This window comes from Coccinella septempunctata, chromosome 1 (assembly GCF_907165205.1).
Source record: "Coccinella septempunctata chromosome 1, icCocSept1.1, whole genome shotgun sequence".
Classification (NCBI taxonomy): Eukaryota; Metazoa; Arthropoda; class Insecta; order Coleoptera; family Coccinellidae; genus Coccinella; species Coccinella septempunctata.
In genome coordinates this window covers 31,702,138-31,721,886 of record NC_058189.1, presented here as the reverse complement: position 1 = coordinate 31,721,886, position 19,749 = coordinate 31,702,138, and the positions used below count along the sequence as shown (strand labels likewise).

At 38.0% G+C, this 19,749-nt stretch overlaps 1 protein-coding gene across 2 annotated transcripts in view; it reads left to right on the top strand.

Moving 5' to 3' along the window:
- The window catches only part of LOC123322616 (GTP-binding protein Di-Ras2), a 413,354-nt gene that overhangs the window by 251,624 nt on the left and 141,981 nt on the right, over positions 1-19,749 (top strand). The window lies entirely within an intron of this gene.

Below are 19,749 nucleotides of genomic sequence, written 5' to 3'. Positions count from 1 at the left end.
CCGGCAACTGTCGCAGTAATGCTCTACATGTCTGCCTTGTCTCATTCATGACCTGTTCTAATGTTTAATTCCTTACAGGTGTACCAGTACGTGAGAAATTTGACTGCTGTAGGTGGATCGATCACATCTCCAAAGTCGATAGTTGATGTTTGAACCCTTGAAGACCTCTTCGGTTGGTGACATCTCAGGTGAACCGGGCACCTCCAGGCCTTTGATCTGGGTTAGATGTCTGTAGCTGTCCATGATAAGTGTTATTACGCAGCCCACCCAGTGTTTTCAAAGACTTGTTTGTAGTCACCTTCATTTTTCAAATTGGTTGTAACTGTGATTTGTCTGCCGTGACAATAAAGTCCAGCCTTCCTTCAATGTATATTAATCTGGTGGAAAGTGTGCAAACTCGTCAGCCGCATAATCGTAATTGAAATTCTGAAGGGACTCAACTAAGTCGGTGATTTTATTTCGACAAATATCAAACTCCAAGGCGGAAATCAATGATGTTTGAGGGTTGTAAAGATTCGTTACCCTATGTCCTAATTGGCAAAGGATCGCGCGATCGGGCGATGGCGTTGGATCGCGCGATGAAAAAATCAAACGTGAACAAATAAAGCTGGATGTCCTAATACAGCACAAAATTAGCTCGCGCGATGCAGGAAGACGCTCGCACTTGTTTGTATCGATATCGCGTCGAGTACATCGCCTCAACGCCTAGATACCAACCTATACGTATGAAGGGTTGTGACCGAATTGGTTACCGACTTCGAGCGTTCAATGCGATTGATCACTCCAGAACAAGCAAGTTTGTTTTTGATCGCGCTATCGAACGTTGGAGAGGATGGACTTTGTGAAAAAGCTAATTAATGAAGTGGTGATTTCAAGATAAAATATGAATACGCAACTGCTGTCGATTAGGATACCCTTTTCTTAAAACCGTTGGCTTCATAGTCCAAAAATTGAGGTTGAGGAGCAAAATCGAAAACCTTATCGCTGATGAAATATCCTATTCTTCTTGTAGCTAAAAAGAGATCTTTGAAACCTTTCATAAATATTGTTGTTATTATATTTGAATATACAAACAGGCTAAACATAATATTCTCGCTTTTGTCAGAATATTTCAATTTGGATAAATAAGGCATCATCATCAGTATGATGCGTTTGCATGAAAAAGGTTCAATACATTTTGTAATGAATCCCAGTTTTCTGAGGAAAATTGAAGTTCATTTTAGTGCATTCCTTTCTTTTCATATTTCCGCCTTTGAAAATATTTAATTCTCAAATATTCAGTATGTTCATTCCGATAGGCAGAGTAAATGTAAAAAACCGTTTATCTGTGTTTAACTTTGTTTTTCTTGCATGCCGTTGAAGATTTCGACGTTTTTCTGATGTTGATATGCGATAAACCGGAGCTGACGACGTTTTTCACTCTTGTCGCATTCTGGAATTTTCAGATTTCAACGTGTGGGGGGATTTGCCAATAAAAGCAGATTTTTCCCTTCTTCTACTTCTACTTCGGTCACTTCTACTTTGATTCTCTGTTACTTCTACTTTTGACTTTTGATTCTCTGCTACTTCAGTCTCTTTAGTTAGTTTACGCTCCGTTCTTTTCTGCGATTCGACTTTGATTGCGTGCCCAACCGTTCAACAAATTTATGGAATAAATTTCGTATTACGAAGTTAGTGCCATTAGAAATTAATTTTTAGTTTTCGTTGGTTTTCCGCGAGTGCCTAAAATAAAGGAGGTAGGTCCCCGTCTTTACCGTTCAGTTTCTTAATTAGACCTACACCGGTTACTTCTTTGACACTGCTGTACTGTATCGCTTTCTGTTATATTTTATCGTTCTTTACCCTGTTTCGCGGGTCTGACTTTTCCCTTCGCTATCAGTCATGGCGCGTAAGCCCTTGGGGTACTGAAGAGGAAGTCCCGTCCACCTCCCTGTCCGCGTTCTGCGTCATAAGTGTTGAATCCGAAATCTCTTCTTTTCTATCAGTTATGGCGCGTAAGCCCTTGGGGTAGAGAATAAGAGATACCGCTCGTCGTCAGTGAAATCCCGTAGTTGTGTTATATATTGACCTTTTCTTCGCTATCAGTCATAGAGCGTTATAGCTCTTGGGGTAGCGAATAAAAGTCTCGAATAGATCCGCCCTGGTTGTGTTTCTTGTCATTGGAGAAATACAATTAATTACATCCCGATACCGTATAGCAAGTCATTTCACTTTGCGAGGTCATCCGTAGTATTCATTTCGTCAGTTCTGGTTGGCGCATTTTATTGAAAAACCTTTGATTTTTCACTGTACCCGGTATAAACTTTATAAAGTGCTCGTGACCGGATAGAATTTCCCAAATGTATGTTTGCTGATAGTTTCGCTCATATTTCATACCTACACATATCTCCGTTGTACATATAATCGGTTTCCGAAGGTGTGAATAAACTAGTACATAATTTGATTTTGACTACTTCGTTATCGCTACCACCCTAGATAGCACCTACTCTGGTAGGTTTGCTATTATTTCTAGTGAAAAGAATAGCTGGCGCTCGAGATAAGTTTTCTCCGAGGTAACCACGATACAATTTCAAGAAATTTTCTACAGAAACTATGCTCATTGGATTTTAATTTCAGAAGTGAGTTGATGAAATAATGCATTCATGTAACTGACGACGAAAAAAATTTCAATTTTAAAATTAGTAACTTTATGACGGCACCTTCGCTCAATTTCCTTGCAAATGTAGTCAAATGTTGAAGTTGGCATTTTCGTGTAATGAAAAAACAAATCTTCTTGACTTCTCAGCTCTCGGTAAAGATGATAAAATTCACCTAATTCGAATCGGGTTCTAACTAATTTCATTAGTTTTTTCCTCTCATTTGGAACTCCGATTCTGCGAAAAGTATCGGAAAGTGCAAATTTCCTAGCAAAAATTCAGCATCTTCGTTTCTAGAACTCATTTTATCTTGAAAAACAGCAACTGCGCAGTGAGAGCTGCTCGCGCTATAGTGAGTTGATCGGACCGACCACATCTATTCGCTCGAATAGGCGTTCCGAATTAGGACACCCATTTTTCATCGCGCGTTGAAGACGCGATTCGACCAATTGGTCTAGCACTTTTGTAATTAAGAAAAAAAGCTGAAAATTAGGTTATTTTTATTACATTGAGTCAAGACCCTTGTTACAAAAATGCTGAAATTTAATGCATAACTTGAAATTAACTTGAAAATATTGATTTCACAACGTTGGGGTTAAATAATAAAAGAGAACGAAAAAAAATAACAATTTTAAAATATCGTTCCATTGGATAAAGTTTCACAAATCACAAATGATGCTTAAATTGGCCACCATGAGTTCTGATACATGCTCTATAGTCTACACTTTCTAATGAGTCATAGCTTTATTTCATATCTAACAACAATTTTAAAATGAGTATCGTTTCATTGAATTAAATATCACAAAAGATTCTCCAAGAGGCCACCATCATGAGCTTCAGTAAATGCTCTATACCTTCTTATAGATGATTGCTTCATTCTGCTTTCATTTCTCATTTCTTGATTTTAGCTGCTAAAAATTTTAGAAACACAGTTTACATTAAACTAGGCCTCAACTGATTGCAATAGGAATTTATTTTGTATTAAATGCTGAAAATACAGAGAGTTATACCATTTCGGAATCTCAATGAAACGGGCATTTTTTTCTTGCATTGGCTCTCAAGTGATCATATTATTTTTTAAACCGCGATAGGTTGAACTTATGAAAAAAATTAGCAAAACGAAAAAGTTGAGTTAGATCTTTTTTTTCATGAAGAACTATTCATGCGCCTCAAAAATAATGAATTACATTCAATAGATCATCTATCCAGGAATACTATCCAAAAAACAGTTTGAAAAAATTCCTTCATTTGTAGGCTTGCCTGCAAAACGAGTGGCGAAAGGTGTAATTCTCTTGAATTTTCGAAAATCTCCAATATCTCGAAAACTAAGGCACTTTTACTAAACGTAAAATATATTTTTCTGAACCGCCATAGAGTCCTCTACCCCCAGGCTCAATATTATCCATTCATTACGCCACACCCTGTATACTTAGCTAAGTTCAAATAAAGTCTACTGAAAGTTAAGAATTCAAGCAATGAGTCTTAAATACTTCAATTAAGAGATGACTGACAAGTGATGGTATCTCAAAGGCATACAAAAACGTACCTTAATGATGGTTCGGTTTCTTCGGTCCTTTCAAGGTTGGGCTTCTCGTTGTTGGTTCGGTCAATTTCTGGGTCTCCTCAGGTCAGAATCTCCAACAAATAATTAGTCGGAGGGCTCTGCACCCGTTAGTGAGGCAGGTGTGATGATCACCCAAACCCAACTATTCTATGGTTTCCCTCTACAAAGATGCCTGTGAAAGGTGCAAGTTATAGGTGTAAATTTACAGGTGCATGGAAATAGTGTTCTTTGATATGGAATGCTCTACATAGGATGCATTCACGCAGTGTTCATCTAAGGGTGATTTAACAGATGTGTTATGTGATCATGCAAAAGAGGTTGAAGCAATATTCTTCATTCCTTTACTTGCATAGTTTGCTGAAAGTCAAGGGCGCAATCAAACAACATTCCAAATGTAAGGTATGCTTTTCTTAACCCTTTCGGTCACTGCGTCCTCATTTGAGGACATACTATTTCATGGCTGATATTAACGAATCTCGTTATTAAGTACTCTTTGCCAACATTGTCCTTCAATGGGTACATATGTAATTTGTATTTTTTTTTTTATTTTTTTTTTTTTGTGTAGCAGGGGGAAAATCTGCAAACAGACGAACACACCCTCTGCTGAGGGGGAACAGTGTGGGGATTCTCACTCTCTGAGCTCGAGACCCACTAAAAACCCTTAACTGCTTCTTCATAGGTTCCGGGCATTTTGCCTATTAACCAGTTGACTCTTATGGTTTCTGGACTCTCACACGATCATAGTCGTGTTGATAGTTGTATGCTGCCTATAGCTTTTATAGGTTAAGCTCTTCTTTGGTTACATTTAAATCCTTAACTGATCTCTCGGTCTTCGGTGGTAGGTTCTTGACCTTCTAGCTTCTTCTGTTGGATCGTAGTCGACTAATCTTCGTAGTTCCTCATTTGGATGTTGTTTGGCTTTGTCGAATATCCTTTCCGCCTTTCTCTTCATAAATTCTGTAACTGGTTCCCATTCCAAGTCCTTGTAGATTTGTTTGTTCCTAACAAACCAGGGTACGTCCATCGCCATTCTAAGGAGTTTATTCTCAGTGGCCTGTATTCTCTTGATGTGGGTCATGGCTGCGAAGCCACATGCCGCCGATCCATATGTGAGTTGTGGTCGCGCAATAGTTTTAATCATCGTCAACTTGATGTTCTTATTCATATGACTTCTTCTGCCTATGAGTGGATAAAGTTTACTCATTGCGGCTTTTGTTTTATCAACAGCACATTTGATGTGGTTTTTCCATGTAAGTCCTCTGTCAAGCGTCACTCCTAGGTATGTTGCTTCATTTTTCCATTCAACCTCTTGTCCATCAACTTCAAGGTTTTCTTCCATCCTCAATCTTCTCTTTTGCAGTAATATTGCTTGAGTCTTTCTTCCATTGATTTGGATTTTCCATTTGATGCACCATTTGAGTAATTCATCTATGGCTTCCTGCAGTCACCGGTGTATGATCTCTGGGCGTCGATGTCTGAACGCTATTCCTGTGTCATCTGCGTACAAGGTGAGCATATTCCTAGCATTCTTCGGGATATCATAAACGTATATTACGTAAAGCAGAGGTCCAAGTACCGATCCTTGAGGCACTCCCGCTTCCAATTGTCTGGTTTGAGAGGTTGCTCCATCTATCTTCACATAAAAGTTTCTATTCCTCAGATAGTTCCTTATAATCTTGCATAGCTTGGTCGAATATCCTGCTTTTTTCATCTTGTAGATTAGGCCTTCGTGCCATACTCTATCAAAAGCTCTCTCGATATCCATCAGAACTAATCCTGTGGCCTGTTTTGTCTGCATTCCTTCGGTGACGTATTCTATGAGCCGTAGTAATTGGAGTTCAGTCGAGTGTTCTCGTCGAAATCCAAATTGTTCGGGTGGGATTATCTTCAACATTTCTGTTTCCTCATTCAGCCTTTTGGCGATAACCCTCTCGACGACTTTTCCTAGTGCTGATAGTAGGCTGATTGGTCTATAATTTTGAGGAAATTTCCGTTCCTTTCCAGGCTTGTTGAAAACTATCATTTCTGCAGTTTTCCATCTCTTTGGGTAGTATTCGGTCCTCATCACTCCGTTTGTTATATTCGTCAAGGCTGCTATTCCTTTTCTAGGCAATTTCTTCAACATATAATTCGTTATCCTATCTTCTCCCGGTGCTTTCCGGTTTTTCAGTTTCATTATGATCTCTTTGATTTCTGTTGGTGAAGCAGGTTTTGAAATGATTCCGGTTTCCGGTGGTTCCATCATCAGTTCTTCGTTTGCCTCCACTTCTTCTTCTAGAATCTAGAAGATCTAGAATCTAGATCTTCATTGTCATCATCATTTCTGTAATTTATTCTGGCTTCTCTCTCAATTGTGTCGGCAAGTGCTTCGGCTTTTTCAAGTCTCGTATATACCATTCCGTTTGCTCCATGCAGTGGAGGTATAACTGTCTGTTCTCGTCGTAAGCGTTTTTGCATTTTCCAAGCCGAGTGATCTATTGTATTCAGTTCCCTTAATCTCTGGTGCCATCTGTTATTATGCAGTTCTGTTAAAGCATTTTTCAATATCTGACTATGCTTATTCAGTTTCTTCTTGTCTTCTTCTCTTTTTGTTGTTCTGTAGATTTTCCTGAGTCTTCTGTTCTTTTTTATAAGTTCCTTTATATCCCTTGGCGTATCTCCATGTGAATGTTTCGGAATTGGTTTACCTATTCTCTTGGTGCTTTCTTCATAGGCTTCTTTTATATGATTTTCCAATTTTTCAACTGCTTCATCTAATTCATCCTGGGTGTTTATTTGGGGAATTTCCCTGATTTTCTCCTGAAGTAAATTCTTATATTTCTCCCAGTCTGTGCGATCCTTGGTTTGTGTCTCTTCTTCGTTTCTTGGGCCATGTCCCACTATGAATTCTATGGGATTGTGGTCTGAAGTTCCGTCTTCTATTGTATCAATGCTGATTTCTTCAGTGATGTCTTTCATTACGACAATGTCCAGTACATCGGGTAGTCCATTTACTCTTGGTATGTAGGTCGGTATATCAGGTCCTATCACAACTGCATTAAGTTTTTCAGCATAAATCTTCAGTCTTCTCCCGTTTGTATTTTCCACCCTACTGTTCCATTCCTGCGATTTGCAGTTAAGATCACCAATTATGATTTTCGGGTGTCTTCCTTCTAGTAGCATTTTTAGATCCTCTTCCAGCATGTCCTTATCCGGTGATTTATAAGTTGAAATAATCTTCACTTGCCCTCGATTAGTATTCACAATAATCGATATTGCTTCTACTTCTTGTCCATTGAATATTTGGTCGAAAAGGTGATCCATATTCCTTCTAGCCAGTATAGCAACGCCACCTGTGCTGTTAGGTCTATCATATCTGTAAATATCGTAATTGGGAAATGCTATCCGAACGTTGGGGTTAAGTCTCGTTTCTTGGAGAGCTATGACATCCGGTCTCTTCTCTTCAATCAGTTCTTCGAATTCTGGTCTGCGGGCTCTCAATCCTTCGACGTTCCAAGAGACGATTATGAGATTGTTCTTTATCGTCGTGTCGGCCATTAAATATTCTTAATAATTTGCTGCATCTTCTTCTCAATCTCTTTCTCCAGATTCTGCATCATCGTGCTGAGGAGGTTTTTCGTGAACTTATCCAGTTCCTCAGTGATTCCAGAAATTCCTTTTCTGGTTTCGGCTTTTTTGACGGTTTTTGCCTTTTCCGTCTTTTTCTCTGGTTTCTTCGTCTCTTTGACTGCTTTGGTTGCAGTTTCCTGGGGTTTCTTCACTTCCGAAGAGTTTGGGGATGGCCTCGGTGTATTTTGTGTTGGCCTCGAGCTGGTCTGGTTCGATCTTGGCGATCTCTTGGTCTTTTTAGTGACCAATTTCCATTCGCTACATCCCTTGTAGCTGGCTGGATGTCCTTGCTCTCCACAGAGAACACAAGAGGCATTTCGCTCCTCGTTCTCCCTGGTAAGCGTACACTCCTTGGAGCTGTGATTACCGGAGCATTTCACGCACCTCCATGGAAAAGTGCACTTACTTTGGGCATGTCCATATCGCTGACAGCGGTAACATTGTCCAGGCCCGGTCGTCCTTCTCTTAGGTTCAACAACACAGTTCATGTTGTAGAGCCTTCTCACCTCGAAGATACCCTTATTCTGGGTTTTAACCAGCAATAAGGGCATCGGATTTTTTGTTTTATTTGAGGTCATCCTTATGACCTCAGCATCGACGATCCCTTGATCCTTGAGGTCGTCAAGTATCGTCGGGATATCTGCATCCAGCGGTAGGTATCTCACTACCGCGTGAATTTTTTTCTCCTCTTCTCGTTGGAGAGTGTAAAACTCTCTGTTGATTTTGTGGAGGAATTCAGTCATCCTTCGATGATCTTGTGGGGTTTGTGGGACGACCCTAATTCCGTCCTTCACAGTAGTCGCTCTGCTGTAATTTATTCCGTTTCGCGTTAACGCGTTGGAAATTGACGTCCATTCGGACGTACCTCTCAGGGTAACTGGGGGGATTTTTTCTTTTCTCTCCACTGGAGTGGTTTTCTCTTGGGCTGGGGTTTCCAAGACTCTTTTCTTGTTTGTATCTTCATTGGACGAGGAGCTATCCTTTCTCACTCTTTTGGCGGGTGGGGAAATTTTGGTTTGAGGTGTTTTGACCACCTCCATCTTCTGTTTTTGAACCGGTAAGTTCACTTCTTGGACATTTTTCAAAATAATGTTCTTCTTGAGTGCTTTGCAGTAAGGACTTTCCTTATTTCCCTCCGGCAACTCGAGCCTCTCCCTGAGATTTTTAATCTCAGCAACTAAGCTAGATACGCATCTATCTAACTCATTCACCCTTGCTTTCAAACTTGCGTTCTCCTCTCTCAAAATATCGTGTTCGGACACGACATTAGCGATTTCTGGCGCGTCTTCTTCCATTACGGAATCGCAGTCCGAATGGTCAGACATTTAAGAATCTAATTTATAATTACTTTGCTATTCAAAGAAATTGGAAATAAAATTTTTCAAGACAAAAGAAAAATGTATCTCATGCATAAAAACAAAACGGCTCATCAAAAATTCTCTACGCTATGAGAAAAATCAGAAAGAAAGATACGAAAAATAAGCTCACCTGATGTTTTCTGCAGTACCAACGAGAAAAAAATCCCTGGACACTTAGGATGAACACCAACTTTGAAAATTTTAACGAATTAAAATTCCGATAACAAATATAGAACCTACAAAAACTCCACAGACGGAATCAAATATTCCGTAGCTTTGTTAGTGGGCACTTTCACCTCCGCTTTCACTTTTACGGCACTGTGACTTTCTCGTCCGCTTTCTCTTTTATAGCACTAGGAGCACTGTAGCACGTCTTCTCCTGTCAAGCGATTGACTCGTAATTTGTATTTGTCGCACATAGCGATATCTAATTGCTAGTGGTTCAACCAGTACACGCAGCCCATTTCTGTGTTCCAGGGAGGGCGTGATCTGGACATATTGATTCCGGTTTCATTGATCATGGGATTCATCGATCTATTTAATAATAATTTTTTTCCATGTTGGTAAAAGTGCATCATTCAGTTAGAAAGTGAAAAATTACAACTGGACCAAAAGGTAAGAGAGTTTTCGAAGAAGTTCTAAGCGAGGACATCGTGCAGTGTGATAAGTATCATATGCAAATACTGATCAAGTAAAAACCAGCGTTAGATATTTAGAAAGTTAGGTTGTTTTAGTTCTCGATGTAACTGTCAAATATAGATAAGCCATCAATGAAGAAAAGAGGTCGACCTAGTAACCAGAGTCCAGTACCATCGAGAGGTCCTTCGAAAAGAGCAGAGGTTGAAGTCCGTCCACTATCAGAGGTGCAATGAGACAATGTTGGACATCACGCTTTAGTCAGCGAAAAAAAATCGTTCGACAGGTGTACAAAACCAGGTTGTAAAGGTAAAACCAAATTTTTTTGCGTCAAATGTAATATACATTTATGTCTAGATAGGAAAAAGAATTATTTTTTTGACTTTCATAATGCAATCAATAAAAAATAATTGTTCAATTGGTGTTTTCTTCGATATAATATGAATTCTAAATAAACTAATAAACTATGATTTATAGCTATGATTAATATCTTACTCGACAAGCTTCTGATAACATTGTCCCCATTTGGGGACATGCCATAACTCCTGATGGGGGCGTTTTGGGGTTGAAAGGTCCAATATTTTTTCAATTATAAAACAAAAATTCGCGACTGAAAGGGTTAAGGTGTCCGAACACTTTTTAAACCAGTCACCTCATGGAACTATAATGAGGTTATTCAAATACTACAAATAACTATATTAAAGGGAACAATATGTAACGTTCTTATCGAATATCAATTCGGGCAAGCAGCTGAGGAAAAAAAGGAGATAGATGGCTTTAAATTAATGATCTAATCGCAACAAAATGAAAATGAATTTAAGGTTATCGGACATGCTCGAGAAAGTTGACTAATTAAATCAGAGAACTTAACAAATCTAGGCTGAAAGAAACAGAGCATTAGTGAAAACAGCAAAGAGAATACCATTGAGCAGTTTCATAATATAATTTGCAATAATTTACCAGATTCCAAACTCCGAGCATCAAACACAACCCTTAACAAACACGATTACGCAGGAAACTGGGGGACATAGAGATATGGTCATCGTTTCAAAATACTTACTGGGCAAATGAACTAAAGACAACGTTATCTACCAAGAGACAAGAGACCGTTATAGTGTCCATACGCCACCTTAGGTACAGCATTGTTAATTTAGCCCAACAGTGAATGATGGCCCTAACCACTAAAGACCGGAATAATTCAAGAAATACCGCACACAATCGTTAGTCGTTTCGTATAAGACAGGAAAATTTCCCGAAATTCGAATAGCGCCAAAAGCACAGGTTAAACTCAATAGATTGCAAACAGCAATTGAACTGTTCAATAGCCAGAAATAAAATCACAACAGTGACATTTCAATTCTCAGAAAAATCAGCAATAATCGGTAAGTCTCAACAGTACAGGCAAGTAAGAAATATACAACAGACAGATAAAATATCAACAGGGTAATAGGTGATTCACAATTTAGCCGATAGGTAAACCAACCATATTCATTTATACGAATTGTGACAATAAATTTTCGATTCTTCAATGAAATTCATCCACTTTTAACCTCAAATCAATTCAGCTCAATTCAAACAGTTATCGATAAATAGAAAAATCAGAAATCGTAAAAGATTTTCATTATTGAAACGGAGTAATAACAGATTAATTCTCAATAAATCAATATTCACAGTAATAAACGAAAGCAATAATCAGGAATCACAAGTTATTTTCAATGCGTTTCAGTAACAGGAAAATTCTCAACAAATCAAAATATATTTCAATAATTTACATGTGTGAAACAGTTCAAAACAGATTGTCAGGAAATAAAACACAAATTGAGTTTATTCATCATACTTTTCCGTTTAAGAGATATTTACTCACTGTTCTGGAAATCCACTCACATTCTCTCACCTCTGTTACTTCCAACTAGATTTTGAACTGTTCCTGCTCAAGCTCCATTTTTTGCTAACCACGTTTCCTCGTGTAATAATGCAACGCGTATCTTGTTCAATGGAAGAGCGGCTTTCCACTGGACAAGAAGTGATTATTTTTAAGATGTTAAACGGACAAATTTAATGCCCCAGAAAGGGGAAAAATGTGTATTCGGCCTGTCGGCGTCGTACGAAGGACAGGTCTTTGATGTTATTTATATATTTTCTGGGGGGAATGTCTAAATGCGACTAATGTATAAAATTAATGAATAAATCTATCAAGAAATAAAAATCTGAACAACGACAATATTTTCGTCAACAAAAATCTTGGGTTAAATTTTGTTTTCAAACTTGGCTCACAAAACAATAAAAATAAATATAATCTATAAAATTGAGAAAAGATCTCAGGACTGTGGACTTCATTCACTATTTTCTCTGAACCCCAAAATGTGAGAAAAGAAAACCAAAACACAAATTTGAACTTTGTACCTTGTCTGCCATCGTCGTTCACCGGATGATGCTGATGGAGAACTTTTTCGAGCATATAGACTTTCCACGCACAAAATCTGCATATTCTTCTTCATAACACTACTCGCTTATTCGTTCCGACCATATCCTACCTACCCCTATTTGCTTTGAGTAATCAAATGAATACTTCAATCAATTGAATACTCAACTGGTTACAAACTAGATTCGATCTTTACCCCCTTTAAACCACAAATCCGAAAACAAACGATTACACCTCGAGAACTGTTTCAAAAATTCCGCCCAAAAATGACTTTAACTTCAGTTTACTCACTTCAGTTCTCTGTAGCTACCTGTTTCCCGATTAACCGTTTGTACTTGAACAAAACCTACAAAGGACTGGACTCTACTTTATTCGTAACTTCTTCCAAACGTTTATGAGTCGACCGAGTTTCCTATGCTATCTCGTGGTCAACTTATCCCTATATATACCTACTTGCTTTACTGACTGACTTCAAAATTACTTTATAATTCCTATGCGTTTTCCGTACCGACTCGAAGGGGTATTGATTCTGATCACTTTTCCTGTACTGACTAACTAGCTTTTTCTCCCGTTCTTTCCTAATTTAATTCAATTTTGATTTAATGTACAGGCGGGGCAAAATTTGTGATACCTGAATTACAACTTTTTCAACCCAACGAGATAGAGGAAAATGCACGGCACATTACGGTCGTCTTTTTTCGAGTAACTAATATTGCCATCAACTGCATTACTATATTTTCTTTTGTATTCAAGTTATGAAAAGAAATTAAAATTTCAACTTTGGTCATTATCTCCGTTTCTGTTTGAGCTAGGATGTTGAAATGAAAACATCATACAGACACTTTTTGACAGCATTCCAGAGGCAAACTTTGATTTTTTCCAACAGGTATATTTGCTGAGCTACAACATAAAAATGTATTTTTTTTTATGGAAATAGAAGATTGAAATGACTCAGAAAGACTGAGGGTGATATGTGTTATATTTTTGGAACGTTAAAAAACTAGCGATTTTTTGAGTCATTTTTAGCTACTGTTTCCATAGGAAAAAACACAACTTTATGTTATAGCTCAGCAAATAAACCTGTAGGAGAAAATCATAGTACGCCACTGGATTGCTATCGAAAAAGTGTCTGTATAATATCTTCATTGCAACATCCAAGCACAAACAGAAACGGAGATAATGACCAAAGTTTAAATCGCCCAAATTTAAATTTTGGCTTATAACTGGAAAACAAAAGAAGATAGAGAAGTGCAGTTGATGGCATTATTAGTTTCTCAAAAAAAGACGACATGAATGGTACATTTATTTTCCTCTATCTCGTTGGGTTAAAAAGTTGTAGTTCAGGTATCACCAATTTTGCCCACCCTGTACAATGTTCTACAGGTTATACCTACCCAGAGAACAAGATGTATAAGAAAAAAAATACAGTTTATAGAGATAAGAAAAATAATAAAAGTAATTCAAAGTCAGCTAAAATAGTGCGACTTGGTATATGAAACAGGACAATTAAAAATATCTAAGTGAGGACACACAGCGTTACTGGTAGGACACAAATTATAAATTTGTGAATACTTTAATGAATTGGTTCGTGTTGTTTGCATATAAAATATGATTTTGACTCTAGAGGCTGGTCTAGGTACCGCAAAAGTGAGCTTTTCGAGTATGCCACTACTACACTACTATACCACTCAGTAATTGGTGTGTGAACACAACGCAATGACACTCACGTCGACATTTCAAACTATTCATGCCGTGTCTACCCAAAAGTAAGTCAAGAGGAAAACCTATTGTAGGGTACACATTATCCTCTCTATACGACAAGACCTTAAGAAAACTTCTCTGAGCTGACTCAACTCTATCAATATGTATTTGTTGGTGGGTGATCCATATACTTAAGCTGCATATTCTAATTATGATCTGAAATATGCGAAAAAAAGGATCTTTAATGTGGCTGTATCCGAAAAATCGCGACAAATGCGTGCGATGAATCCGTACATCCCTCTTGCAGCAGATGAAGTAGCATCGATATGCGGAACAAAACAACTCGCCAAAAATTGAGGAGAAATAAGCAGTCCAAAGTATTCTTCACTTCCAGGTACATTTTGGAATCATCTGCATACAGTATACATCCACCACCTCAGCCAATTCATTTATGAAAATTGTGAAAAGAAGTGACCCAAAGTTACTTCCCTGAGGGACTCCGGAAGTACTGAAGTACATTCCAGATTTGACACCGTTGAACTCGACATAATGCCGCCGGTTGGATAAATAACACTTTAAAAGATTAATGAAAGCAGGGAAAAAGCCAAACCTGGACAGTTCAACAATTAGTCCGAGAGCTGGCAGCAAAAACAACTACCTCATAAGTTACCAAAGGTTTGGTTTTGCACTTTGGTTCAACTTTATTACCCAAACTTGAAACCGCCCGTCTGCCGGGCGTGAGTGGTCGCCTTATGGGATAAAAAAAATTGAAAAGATGAGAAAAAATCGACAGCAACTTCCTAATAGTTACCAAGATGAATGTTGGGTCAAAATGGTCTAGGATCTTGACTGAATTGAAATCGTAAGCGTCTGCCAACAGGGGTGGTCGCTATTTCGAAACAGACGCTGTCAAATACAGGGTGGTTCAGATCAAAACCAAGAAATTTTAACCACGTATTCTACATAAAAAATAAGCCCTAGTTTGTCATATAAACATACGTCGAGAAATGTTTCCTCTCCGAGATACGGGGTGTTAAAATTATAGAAAAAAAAATGTTTTTTATTAATAACTTTCACACTGCTTGAAATATTTTTATGAAATTTGAGACATAGGTTTTGAGCGTCAAGGAGCACTTTTTGCATAATATCATTTCTTTTCTATTCTACCAGTGGCCTCCGTACTGCAGCGAGACTGAATATTTTCAGATAAAAAAATGATACGCCACTGGTTTTTCCGACAATAAAAATTACTTTTCAAATCCCTATTTAATTTGGAGCAAATTCGGTTTCTTGACTTTTTGCTGAGCGAGGCACCGTTTCCGGTTAAAAAAATAAAACACATTCTCATGCATGAAGAAATCGCAAAAATTTGATATAGCAATAAAAAGGTTATTACGGTTTTGTAGCAATTTTCTAAGATTAGATAAATTCAACACACACCCAACTCCTATTTTTAGGGTAGATTAATTTGATTAAAAAACTTAAATGACAGTTTTAGTTTCCAATTACTCGTTTCAATACAAGCATAACCATAAAAGACTGTAATTTCTTTATTGTGGAAAGCAAAGTGTGCCATGGAGGATACTTCGTGAATTTGATAAGAATCCAACAACAAGCAGTCGAATAGCAGCTCGCACACTTCGATTTTCTATGTCAAAAATTCGTGCAACCCGTCCAAGGTTTACGAGAAGGTGATGAACAGCGAAGGTTATTTTTTTGCCAATGGATTCTTTGTTCAATTGAGCAGAATAGAGACTTTTTAAATACCATATAATGGACTGATGAATCGTGTTTCAGTCGTCGGGGCGTGGTAAACTTTCATAACCAGCATGTATGAGCCCACGAAAATCCACATCCCATTCGATCAAGAAATTTCCAAATAGAATTTAGTGTTAATGTTTGGCTTGGAGTTTATTATAATCACCTATTTGGACCCTATTTCTTACCAGAACGAGTTAGTGGTGAAAATTTTTTACAATTTCTAATGGAGAGCTTGCAAATATGTGGGAAAATATTCCAGTAGAATCAAGGTTAGCGGCTTGTTTTCAACTTGACGGTTGGATAATAATTTTCCAGAAAGATGGATCGGACGTAATGGGCCAGTCAGTTGGCCTCCACGGAGCCCCGATATTTTCCCTTTGGACTACTTCGTATGGGGGTTTTTGAAAGAAATCGTATATATGACTTCTGTGAATTCAAAGGAAAAACTTATTGGCCGTATTTAAAATGCTTGCGACGAACTAAAAAATCGAAATTTAGCTGCTGCTGTCGGATCTATTAGACGTCGATGTGAATTATGTGTTCAGCAAAATGGGTCATACTTCGAACATCTTTAAGTTTGGCGATTTCTTCATGCATGAGAGTGTGTTTTATTTTTTTAACCGGAAACGGTGCCTCGTACAGCAAAAAGTGAAGAGACCGAATTTGCTCCAAATTGAATAAGGATTTGAAAAGTAAGTTTCATTGCCGAGAAAACCAGTGGCGTATCATTTTTTTATCTGAAAATATTCAGTCTCGTTGCAGTACGGGCGCCACTGGTAGAATAGAAAAGAAATGATATTATGCAAAAAGTGCTCCTTGACGCTCAAAACCTATGTCTCAAATTTCATAAAAATATTTCAAGCAGTGTGAAAGTTATTAATAAAAAACATTTTTTTTTCTATAATTTTAACACCCCGTATCTCTAAGAGGAAACATTTCTCGACGTATGTTTATATGACAAACTAGGGCTTATTTTTGATGTAGAATACGTGGTTAAAATTTCTTGGTTATGATCTGAACCACCCTGTATTTGACAGCGTCTGTTTCGAAATAGCGACCACCCCTGTTGGCAGACGCTTACGATTTCAATTCAGTTAAGATCCTAGACCATTTTGACCCAACATTCATCTTGGTAACTATTAGGAAGTTGCTGTCGATTTTTTCTCATCTTTTCAATTTTTTTTATCCCATAAGGCGACCACTCTTGCCCGGCAGACGGGCGGTTTCAAGTTTTGGTAATAAAGTTGAACCAAAGTGCCAAACCAAACCTTTGGTAACTTATGAGGTAGTTGTTTTTGCTGCCAGCTCTCGGACTAAATAGTTCATGATCAAGTAGAGCCTTTGAAGAATAAGTTTACACCACATCAGCTTGGGATTTTATCTCAATGATCTCAGAAATGAACTGGGTTATAGGGATATGTTGGAGATGGAGAGGTAGGTATGCTGCAATGCAGTTATTCTATTGCAGATAGGAGGATATACGAGTAACCTATTATAAAGTAGAATTTCGAAGATCTTGCTGCAATTAAAGATCATTGATATCGATCGGAAATTGAAAATATCAAATTTGTTGCCCCTCTTATAAACCGGGAGCACCTTAGAAAGCTCCCATGCATCGGAAACGGTGCAATTTCACAAACAGATATTGAATAAAATAGCGAGTGGATACGCCATACTGACCATTTTTCCCCCTTCGGAAGTCCCTATCACCGGATATTGGAATCGATTATATAGGCTGGCGATCACCGTTTTGCTTTACGAATATTATATTGAATCTTCATCTTGAGTTTTCTGGTCTGATCGGTTAGGTCTTATTTCGATTTCTCGCGGCTCAGTACCGTCCGTCTCAAGGCCTTTGCAACACATCCAGTGAAAGTTTTAGCGATACATCTTTCAAATTATCCCTAATTAATTCGAATTCTCTCATTCCGATTTATCACATTTGGTTGTTTCGAGCGAGGGCTATTCTCCAAAGGGAAAAATGGCAAACCTTCCTTCTAGTCGAAGACAAGGTTCCTCGTTATCTAGGGTGTTAGCGATAACTAGTTAGTTAGATAAGTCAAAATCCGAGGTGAAAAAGTGTATAGGTTGTTTCGCAATAACGAACACAATACCCACTATTATACAACTCTGAAAATCACAGCGCAATAAGTGGAATATAAACAGTCTACTCTCACAACTTAGCGATGTACAGGTGGTGAATTCACAATTAACGCGCAAGGATGTTGGAACTCAGCAGGGGTAGGGTTTGGGCAAGACAGCACAGACTTCATTTCTGAGTGCTTTCTGTTTCCCCCGAGTTTTCACATCAGCAGAGATTCGTAGAGGTGGACACTAGCAAGTTAGAAAAGAAGGAAGGTAGTCCATCTTTGAGCGTGTTCTGTTACCCCTGGGTTTTCACACCAGCAGAGAATGGTACTCACAGTATATGTAGAACCTAAATTGTGGCACAGGATAGGTGAGGGTGAAGGCTAAGGTCCCCAGATAATAAAACGGAGTGCTATCTCACCTCTGGACTGTGGACGGCTCGTCTAGAGGATCGGTTTTAACAATTGCCCCTGCACCGGTAGACTCCCTCACAATCTTGACAACAACCTGCGGAATTTCATAAATGGGCTCGACACGATGTAGGAATCCCTAACTGGCACCGGAACAATAAAAATTTAAAAATGACTATACGGTCGAAAAACTCGGACAGAACACTCGTTAACGAAATGATAAAATTAAAATCGTCACTAGGTCCGCAATCACTACTCTTTAACTACTTGATACATACTCAATCAGAATTCAGAATCAATTGACCTGCGGGTGGACATCTCCATTTTATATCCACCGGGGATGGAAAACGGAATTTCTCTGATACCAAAAATCAGTAAAATTCGCATCAATGAAAACGTCTTGAATCTGGCTTATTGGTACTAGCGAACAGAAACTCGGTTATCTACCAAAGAAATAAAACGGTCCGGAGTGTTTATGGTTTATGGCTCTAAATTACTAAAATCAAATGGCATTACTGGAACTGCCAGAATCCTGTCCCAATCTTTTTGTCCTTAGGATCTATTTCCACCGGCCACTACCCGCTCTTTAAGTCAAGTGTGGAGAACCATCTTGAGCCAGAAAGCTTGTCCAGAGTGTAGTCAATCCTTCGGATGGGGTATCAACAAGGTGTCCAAAACACTGGTGTGTCCACTTGTCACTTTTTGTTAGCATCAACATTCCAGCAAATCGGGGATATGGGATCAGTTTCGTGGCGGCCCCACCATGTCATTTGCTTCGTTCTATCCTTTTTCTACCAAAGGAAGTCCAATTATAGTCTCTCATTTTATTTTGTTTTGCGTTGATATCGAATATCGATCAACGAGTGCAAAATATGAACTGGCCCATTTTGTCAGCTGTTAAGGAATATTTGTGATTTAAAGTTTAATTTTCGTTGTAAGAATAAATCTGTCAATATTTCAACATTATCGAATAAGGATTCGAAGAAGTATTTACTATTCTTCTTCAAGATAATTTCCGTTTGACAAATTGAATTCGTGAGGGGGGTAATTCAATATGATTCTAATAAAACACAGTTGATTGGTCAAATATCCAATATATTCAGTTGACGGAAAGGGAATCTACTATCTAATCAGTAAGGAGATTTCAAGAACAGACTCGAATAAATTTATGTATTTCTGATTCTCAATACATGCTAACAATTCACATTACGTATTTCCAATACAGTTTTTTTGAAATATTGCTTGAGTTGCCATGAAACTTAGCTATATCGGTCCAGAATATACGATCATCTGATTTGTTTCTGCCTCAAATTCCAATTCCATTTCCAATCTTTTAGCTGTAGTTCTTGATTTTCCATACAGAGAACTGAACTTACTGAACGACATGTTGAATGAATTAATGTTCTAAACCTCTTTCTAGAAATTAATACATTTTTACACATCAATAATCGCTTATAAGTACAACACAACATATTCTTAAGTCGTAGGAAAGTATTCAAATTATTTTCATATATCATTTGACAATGCTCTGTCAAATTCTAACAGAATTTTTACTAAATTCCGA